The sequence below is a fragment of the Molothrus aeneus genome, chromosome 7, assembly GCF_037042795.1.
Source record: "Molothrus aeneus isolate 106 chromosome 7, BPBGC_Maene_1.0, whole genome shotgun sequence".
NCBI classification, from domain to species: Eukaryota; Metazoa; Chordata; class Aves; order Passeriformes; family Icteridae; genus Molothrus; species Molothrus aeneus.
In genome coordinates this window covers 12,722,288-12,732,056 of record NC_089652.1, presented here as the reverse complement: position 1 = coordinate 12,732,056, position 9,769 = coordinate 12,722,288, and positions in this window count along the sequence as shown.

Below are 9,769 nucleotides of genomic sequence, written 5' to 3'. Positions count from 1 at the left end.
CCCAGGGGAAACTGGACTGGAGTAAGGAGGAGTAAAGTATGCATTTCCAGAAAATCTTTTGTGTATGTTTGCAAGGAGAAGACATATTATATGGGACAGGAAGCAGCTATTAATCTCTGCAAGTGCCATCCTGGTTTTGTTCAATGCAACTTCCCTGCTTTGTCTTTGTATCCTTAGAGCTCTTCTTTCTCTACTAAATAGGTCTCGTTCTGCCAGTTTAGCAAAAACCTGTCCCTCTAATGCCCTCAACTGGTGCTTCCTGCACCTCCTTTACATTCCTGCAGGCCATTCTCCTAGTAACAGGAATGGCACAGAGAAGCACCCACTCAGCAGCCTGGTAGATCAGGGTCCATTAGAATAGGGGGGACACTAGTGACTGTGTGTCATTTTTGCCTGTCCATGCAGCTCCATTTAGAAAGGTTTACAGGCAGGAATGCCACATTAGGGTGATGACTTTCTTCCTTTATTCCTCTGATATGCCATGGGCTTCCTGTGTGAGTTTAAGCAAGCTGTCTTAGTCTCCACATCTCCATCTCCCTGTCCAGAAAGGGAAATGCTGCTGCAAGGGTATATTTGAGAACACTTAAACTCTACACTGATAGGGACTGAGAAATCTAGTTTTCTTGAACTCCTGTCCTGACTAGGAGTGGCTTCTGTATCCCTGCACCATGTTTAACCTCCCCATCTTATGGAGGTGTAGGCAGCCTTAAGGGATGCAGCTGAATGTTCGGTACTCTCATTTCCTGACATGTCTTCTGCTCTTCTCTACCTGCCTATGAACTCTCCCTGCCTACCTTTGCTCCAAGCCCAACTCTCTCCTTGTCTTGGCCTTTTGTGGCCTGTTTTGGTCCAGTCCACGGTTTCCTCAGCTTCCCCATCATAGGCACTGACTTTATTCTGGCGACAGGACATTGCTCACTCACCCTGTGAGGTCTTTACATGACAGGAGAGAGGAATATCTGTACCATGGGAGGCAGCTCAGTGCAGAGATTCCCCTATCCAGCACCAATCCTGCCAGCTTTGGGACTGGGAGGAAGACTGACAACTCAGTGCTCTCTGTGCAACACTTCACTCACCTAACTGTGGGGCCCCGTGAGCAGCCATCCTGCACCCAGAGCCTGGGCCAGTCCCTCCGCATGGCAGCACAACCCTGTGGAGCCTCCAGCCAGTTCAGGGATGTCTCACAAGACACTGCTTGCATTCAATGTGGATACAGCCTATGTGAGTTCCTTGCTGGGGTGCAAATGCTGTGGGAAGGAAATATTGAAGCTGCAGTAAGATGAGTGAACAGATATTTTACAGCAATAAGTTCCACCCCAATCCCCCTGAAAAGGTTTGGATAGAGATCCCTGATCCAGATTCCATCTAGAAGAAGTCTGAGATGCCAGAGCTTTCACAAACATAATCTATTGACTCTACCTTAAAAAAAAAAAAGTCTACAACAACTAACCACTTGTAATTGCTGCTGCTAGCAAGTTGCTTTTATTTTCTCCTATGAAGTTACAGCCAGACCTTCAGTGTCTGCCTCTGTACTTCTCTACAGTGACTCTCCATCTTAATGCTAATTTAATTAGCAAATAGCAGAGCAGGGAACTCTGGTTGATGTTTTAGCCTTTCAGGTGAGCTGCAGTTCCATGGAAGTTAGAGCAGCCTCAGGGGTCTTTTTCTTTCTGGTATAAGGGCCAGAGCTCTCAAGACCATAAATGTGGCCCACAGGTATAATTTTCCCATAGCTACAACTGCTATACAAATACTATCCTGGGACCTAAAATCCTTTTTTACTCCATCTATGCATCATGGTACTCATGTTCAAAGTACATCCAAGGATATGGTCAGCCTCAACAGTGTGTGTTATAATATTCTCAGCCTTTTTCATTTTAACTTTTAAAGCTAGGGCACAAATAAAAAGAAGGGGAAAAGGCTGATAGAATTAACAGGGAATCCAAATAAATAAAAATGATGCATTGGTGTTCATGCAGATTAACCTCTTAGGTGGTAAAGGAACATAAGTTTGCCTTGGGCAGAGGAGTCTCTACAGTGTCACCTAAAAGAGAGTAACAGCTTTTGGTATTTACTGCGTCCTGTAAGAGTAAAGCCCAAGCAATCAAGCTTTAGACAACTGTGTCACAAGATACCAAGGAGAAAAGCTTAGGCACCCTGTATCTGAGTATACCCTGAAGAGGCTGCAGTATCTTCTATTCCACAAATCAGACTGAGCTGCAAATCAAAACTGTAGTACTTATGCATAGGTATCTATGAAGTCAATGCCACTGTAATGCCTTCCCATCTTCAGCCCTTTGCAAGAGCCCCCTTTTTCTGGCTTCTTTATAACAGGATCTATATCCAGCAGGACAGCTGGTTTCTGGCAGTAATATGACACTGAAATCCTGTGACTTGCATTTGAGTGATTATTTTGTGTCATATCTAACATCCACCTGTCTATACGGACCTTCCTATCCAATATATTACATTTTGCCCACCACGGCTACTCTGCCGGAGCCCGTGGCCAGGCATCACTGCCCTCTCCCGGGCAGAGCTGCCCCGGCACGAACGCCAAGCCCGGCTCGCAAAGCTCTGCACTGCAAGCAAGCCTGCTTTGCTTCAGGCACTGGAGCAGTACGATTGTCCTTTTGCTGTTGCCCTGACACTTAAAGTAACCTCACCGAGCATTACAGTGACAGCTGAGCTTCTGCTGAAGGATTAAGGATTAGCTGAAATATAACTAAACAGATGAGAGGTGGTGCTCACTAGGATTGGAGGTCCGTCCAATCCTGCCAAGAATTCTGAATGATGTCAAGAATTCTGAATGATGAAATGGATGCAACGTAAATTAAAATTTGTTCTGATTATGGTAATCAGCTAATATATTTAAGCTAGGCCAGTTCAAGTATGGTTGCATTTCAGCCTCCAAAGACCCCAAATTCTGGTTGCTAATGTGCTGTCTACTGCACTATTACAGTGACAGATTGCTAATGAAGAACAACCAGGAGATGGCAAAAGAGCCAGTCAGTATGTTTCACGATGTTACCCTGTGGTTTCAAGTCTCCTCCTTGGGTGCTTTGGAGAATTCTACTTGGACTACTACTTTGTGTATGTATATATATATATACACACACAGTAACATAAGTGCTCCTGGTGTTACAGGTCCTGTGTATTCATAGGGATACAAGAGAGAGACAGAAAGAACTTATTTCCTCAGAGGAAGTTGGGAAGATAAATCCAGTCACAACTGGGAGGTGCTCAGATATAGAAGAAATTGCAGCTACAGCATTTCAACATCTAAGTGTCTCTGAAAGCCATGTGTAATTTCCTAAGCAGATACATTCAGCCCTTCTAATTTTGCCAGTGATGGAAAAAGGTGCATTATAGTCATCAACAGCACTTTACTTTCCATCTGTGTTTCCTCAAGAATTGTGCAAGGTATCATGATTCATTCTGACTGCTCAAGCCATGAGCTCCCTCTAGCATCAAAAAGGATTAATACAGTTGGTACCTTTGTAATCCTAAAGGAACAGAGAGCAAATATAAGGAAATATCAGTAAGATGAAAGACGTCTGACTCTTTTCTTCTTTTTTGGACAAAAAAACAACAACAAAAACCCAAAACCAACAAACAAAACTAAAACAAAAAAAACCCCACCCAAACCAAAATTCTTTAAGCTAGTTATGCGCACATAGGTAAATATGTCACCCTAAGAATGATGAGGCAAACACACTCCCAAGGACAGGAAAAGGCGGGATCCTAATCCCTGAAATACAGGTAGAAATTGTGGAAGCCCACTCTGGTTATTAGGTTTCACAGGAGACCAATATATAAAGATGATGATTCTGGTCTTGAAGCTGTGCTCATTGTTTAGATGAGCATTGTCACCAGAAAAGAAATAAAAAGAGAAAACAGAATGAACCTGGATAATAAGCAGGTGAAATTATCCTTTAGAGTACCTCAGACCACAATATTCCAGTTGGCCATTTAGAGCTTCTCTAGTCTTTCCTTCCAATTTATAGCATTTGGGAGCAAAACAGGATTGTTTCAGTGGTGTTAGAGCTCCCCTTCCCCAGGAGTACCTAAATGGTGTCACTTGAGTAAATCATGTGAGTGAGAAAGGCATCTTTGGGCTACGGTTTAAATCTTCTGGAGTGTGTTGGCAAGTTTCTTTTCCCAGAGCCAGGGAAAGAAGAAGCTACGTAGCCAACATCTTCTTTGGTTGCATTTGGGAGTGGTTGTGGCAGTGACAAGCACAAACATGCTAAAGCCTGTACCTCTGCTCCACTGACTACAGTATTTCTGTTGTGCCTGGGGCACAGGAAGCCTCTCTCTATGGCACAGCAATTCTCTCAAAACACAGAGAGAGCAAAGAATGTCAGAGTGAGACAAAACTCCTAACAAGATAGGAAAGGTCGAATGGATTTGCTGCTACACACAGTTGCTGGTGAAAACTGCAAGCCAAACTCGTACATAGAAGTAACACCAACCTTTATACCAGTGCTCAGTAGTTTAGAGAGCTCCTTCTCCCATGCTCAGAAGAAAGCCACAACCCTAGTCCAGGCGGGTATTGCGGATTTCAGTTGTTTCTGACATTCCCAGTGATTCTGCACCAGTGTCTGCTGTCCTGTGTTGTCATCTCCTTATCACAAAAGTTCCATACTGTTGTCTCCTTATCACAAAAGTTCCATACCTTCTTAGTGTTTCTCATGAGCAGCTCTCAGAGCACTGACTCTTTCTTCTTCACAAAGCAGCCAACTGACTCCAGTTCCCTTCTCAACCACCCACCCCACTCTCTTTTATAGCACTCTTCCTCTCATTGCTTACAGCTGTGGCCTGTTGAAGTCAGGCCTGTTCCTAATCTTTGCTAATTGGCCCAGCTGCAACTCCTTAGGGGTAAGATTACTTTCTACACTATCGTTATTTTCTTATATTCTATCCCCCTACAGTCCTGTCTTTGACATTTAAGTCTTGTCTTTCATTTACATCACATGTCTATCACTGCTACCAATATTCCAGAAAGATCAAGCACCTAATTAAACTCCCTAGGAGGCTTCAGTTTTGAAGATGCTTATGCAAGAAGGATCTCTCTCTGTGTTAAATCCAAACTGGTCCAGTCTTGCTGGGATGATCACAGACTTCATTCAAGGTTGCAAGTTGCAGAATAAGTAGCACTGGAAGTCCAGGAGCCTCTCCTTCTCCCTTCATACAGTCTGAGATGCTTTAACTTCATGCACTCATGTTGTGGCCAGAGAGTCCCAGTGACCCACACACAGAACATGTGTTGTGCCTTTTCTTAGGAGAAGAAGAGCATTGTGCTAAGCAGGGACACTGCAGCCTCTGCCATACCCCCCTACTGCCAGAGCAGGGGGAAAAAGACTCAAAGGGTGAAGTGCAGGGCAATCAGCTGATGTGGAAAACCAGGTCAGGCCAGGCTGAGATAACCACATATCTACCAGTGCTGAGCTGATACTCCAGAAGTGGTGCCTAATGATGCTGGTAATTGCTTAGAGCTTATCTACATTTAGAACTTTGGCACTGCCTCTCCCTTCAGTGCTACTTTTTCTGATGTCTTACATTCTTACATGCACCACCTCATAAACCTCCTGTCTGATTGCATGGGCCACCCCACTGCAACCCCTCCTTCTCCTTTGTCTGCAGAACAAAGCAATGCTGGACACTGGCTGACAGAAGATATTAGTACAATTTTTCACTCCTCAAAAAACTCAAGACACTCACCTGTGTAAAAATTTTAAATATGCCAGCTGTTGTCTCTGTTTCTGGGTTTAAACAAAACATTTATCATAGACTCTCATCTTTTTATCATCTCACTGGTATGTCAGCAGCAAGACACTGAATAATGAACACAAAGTACTCCAGGCATCTCAGAGCAGGCAGCATCACTGCCTTACACCATGCTATCCTTGGCTATGATGCCAGTCAAACTTCTCTGGAAACCTGTTGAGCTTTGTAACATTATGCCCAAAAAGTAGTGTTTCTCTGTGTGCAGAGGTGGCTCCAGAGTCTCTTCTTTTTGGAAAGAAAATGGAAGTTCTGGGCATTCAAAATTAAATACAAACCTGGTTTCCTTACTTGAAACCATTTAAACTGCGGTCAGGAATCTACAGTTCATTTCAAAATAGTAATTTCATTGCTAAAAACTCCTGACAACTCTCAAAGAAATGGGAGCTCATCAATTCTGAAACACAGACAAAAAGAGCAAGTACAGCATGTGAAGTTTCTCTCAAATGTCTCCTGATAATTATCAAGAATATGCAACTTCTAATATTTGTTAGAAAATATATGAAATATCCTATCTTGCCATGAAGTACTTGTGTCTTATGCTCTAAGTATTAACTATTAACTTATTTTAACTTACTCTACATACGAGATCAGATAAAACAGACCCTACAATGGATACACAAAGGAACGAACACCAAATAAAAACCTGACAAAGCCAACAGAAACCAATACCACCACAGACTTGCATTTTAGAAAGTGCTTTATTTCCCAGTTCTTTCTGCAATGGCTCATAAACATTATTTTTGTTTGCAATATCAAAATAAACACCAGTGTGCCACCAAAAGTATTAGGCTGTAGTTAATCTCTGAAACTTCTTACCTTACTAATGTTAATTATGCTGGCTGACTTTATGGTACATCTTGTTAGCACCTGTCCCCAGTGAAATTTTTTCCATTTTTGCAGTTATTAGCTAATCTCACTAGCAATCTCTCATTTTGCAAAGGAGTTCAGAAGTCTGAAATAAGAGGAATGGAGAAACTTTTGTTCATACATTAAACAAGATGAATAAAAACATTTCACTATGAAAACATCAATCTTTTTACAATTGCAACTGATGAACCCTAGGTCATAGCTCCTGAAGATGCTAGATTTGGTTCCAGCATAGTCTGTCTTTTTTTTTTTTAACATGTTACATTCACTTTGCCTGATCCAAGGAAAAATCTCAAGTTTATGGAATATTTCAGCTCAAACTATTTTTGGCAGCTATGAAACATGGATAATCATGGACTTTTCCAGAGCAGTTGGTGGCTAAATAAAAAATGAAAAATTCCTTTCCCTTTTATAAAACTTAAAAAGAAAAGAGAATTGCCATATGTATTACTTCTATGGCCCTGACATGGCCAGAAAAGCTTAACAGATAAATTATACAGCAAATAAACAGTAAGACAATAATCAATAATGAGTGATACAATTGGAAAAAAATACTTGAAGTTACAGTGAAAGTACAATTCTTTCTGAAGCTCATCTAATTCATTATCAAAGAAGTCTTTTTCATCCAACTGTTCATAAACAGTTTTATGGACAACTAACAATTCACCATGTTCCCTTTAACAGAGACTCTTCCCTTTATAGTGAAATGTGAAGAGAGAAAATGAAAAGAAAATATTAATTTAGCTAATGTTAGGAAGCTATCCATCAATTTTATATTCCAGTGCCCCCATTATAAACCAGTAAGTGTGCCATGTCACCTAGTACCCTGTCTAGGTACCCTTGGTGTCCAGTGCCAGGTATTTTCCAAAGGCGGTGTAAGAACTTACATATAAAACTTACCCTCTAAAGGAAGTTCCCTTCTTAATCAGGAAAATAATCTCTGGAAAGCACAAGAATATAAATCTCATTGCCAAACTCTGCTTATTTCTTTTCCCAAAGTTAACAGCACTTTCACCAAAGATGCCACTCACCACAAACTTTGCCCCATTCTGAAGCACTGCTAGACATAACACTGAGAAAATACCACAACCTTAGCATCTGTAAGGACAGCTTTACCAAAGTATATAAAGTAGAATCTACTGCTGCAGCATCCTCTCCTCAGAATGACTCTCCCATGCTCAAACCTGTAAAAATATGTCTGGTATTGTTTTCCAGCTGAAATGTAAGGGATTAGACATGTTCCTGAGTTAATTCTCCACCTGAGATCTACTCTAGTGAAGTGAGTATGCTGAACTTGAAAGGCCTAACCAGAATACATCCAGAAATGCAATTCCTGATTCAGACAAGGTACACTACTTCTTTCACACAAAATGAGTTCTTAAAAATAAAAATTTAAAGGCAATAGTGACTTGCAGTTATCAAACAGACATCAGGATTTTCCACTGTGACTTGCATCCAAATGTAAATTCCAATATTTGAATCAATATGAGGAAAGCTAATTTAATTTATTGCCAATTAAAATGGATTAAAGCACTGAGAAACAAAAGCAAATTAAACCAGCACATTTTTGCCCTCTTTCCTCAGACTCAACTTCACACTTTGAACCCCCAGCTTCTCTGTCTTCCCTCGTCCAAGGCAGCACAAGGCAAAGAGGAATATGGGCACTGCAGTCAGTCTGTAACAGCTCCTTTCTGTTGCTCCATCACGGTCCTCTCCACAGGCTGCAGTCCTTCAGCAGAAACTCGTTCTGGCATGGCTCCTCTCCATGGACTGCAGTTCCTTCAGAAAAATCTGCACCTGCTCTGGCATGTGATCCTCTGTGGTCTGCAGGGAACACACCTGCTCTGGCACCTGAAGCAATTCCTCCCTCTCCTTCTCTGACCTTGGTGCTGAGAGGACTGTTTCGCCTTCTTCCTCACTCCTCTCTGTCATGCAGCATTTTCCCTTTCTTGCAGACCCCTCCCCAGAGGTGGCCCAGCTTCACTGATATGCTCAGCTGTATCCTGTGTCCATTGCAGAGCTGCCTGGAACCAGCTGTGTCCTGCACAGGGCCACCCACACCAGGGCACCTGAACTCAACACAGAAGCACAAACTCAAAGTTGAACATTAAGAACTTCCTGGCCATCTCCTGTGCTCTCTTTCAAGATGTGCCCAAAGAGTCATTTGTGGGACACAGTAGGGCAGACCCACAGACTGATGTGGACTCACAGCAGTACTTTTGTACTGATAAGGTGCTGATGCACAAAGTGCAAGACACTGCTGTCATCAGCACAGCTCTGCATTTGTGCTGACCTGTGTGGAGATGCAGGTGCAGGAGCAGAACCTGTGGCAGGTGCTTCCTCTGAGGACCTCTGGAGTGAATGGGGCAGTGGAGCTCACCCCAGTATTTCCCACTCCTTAAGCAAAATGCAATATCATCTTACATTTCAATCATGTAAGAAATCAAACTCCAGCACAATAAAGCAAAAAGGAAACCCCAAAACATGGGAAACTGAGGACTGAGAATTTTTTTAAATGAGAAATTTGTTTCTGTGCTGCTCTGAGCATGAGAAAGAGGCAACAGGAGAAAGGCAGAAAAGTAGAAAATCAGAACATGTTAAAACTATTTTCCCACTCCCAAAAAGCAATTAGTACAGTGGTAGGAGACAACAAAAAATAGGGCTAGGCCAGTGAGAGGTAATTTTATGGCTTGTATTATGTGCAAAGTTAGAGATGCACTAGCACCTGACATGAAAAACCTGTGCAGCTAAGAAATTATTGTGAGGATATTGATTTTAAACCGGTAAAGCTCTCTTTCCACAGATCATCTGCTCTCAGTAGAAGTCAGATCAAGAAGGTTCCCACTTCCTCCATCTCCTTCCACGTACAGAACACCTCAGGTGTGATAACAGCTTTGTCAACAGCCAAAACCATGGAGTTATCAGACCAGTTTGCATTCAGAAGATAACCAGCACACTGAAGATAAAAGCAAAATACACAATTACCATTCTAGCTTTTATTAGATGTGAGCTCAGAGCATAAATAGTAAAAAAGTCAACAATTAAAAAGTAGTATATTAAAAAAACATTTACCATCTAAAGTGAGCCATTTCAGCCACAAGAAATTGCAATCTTC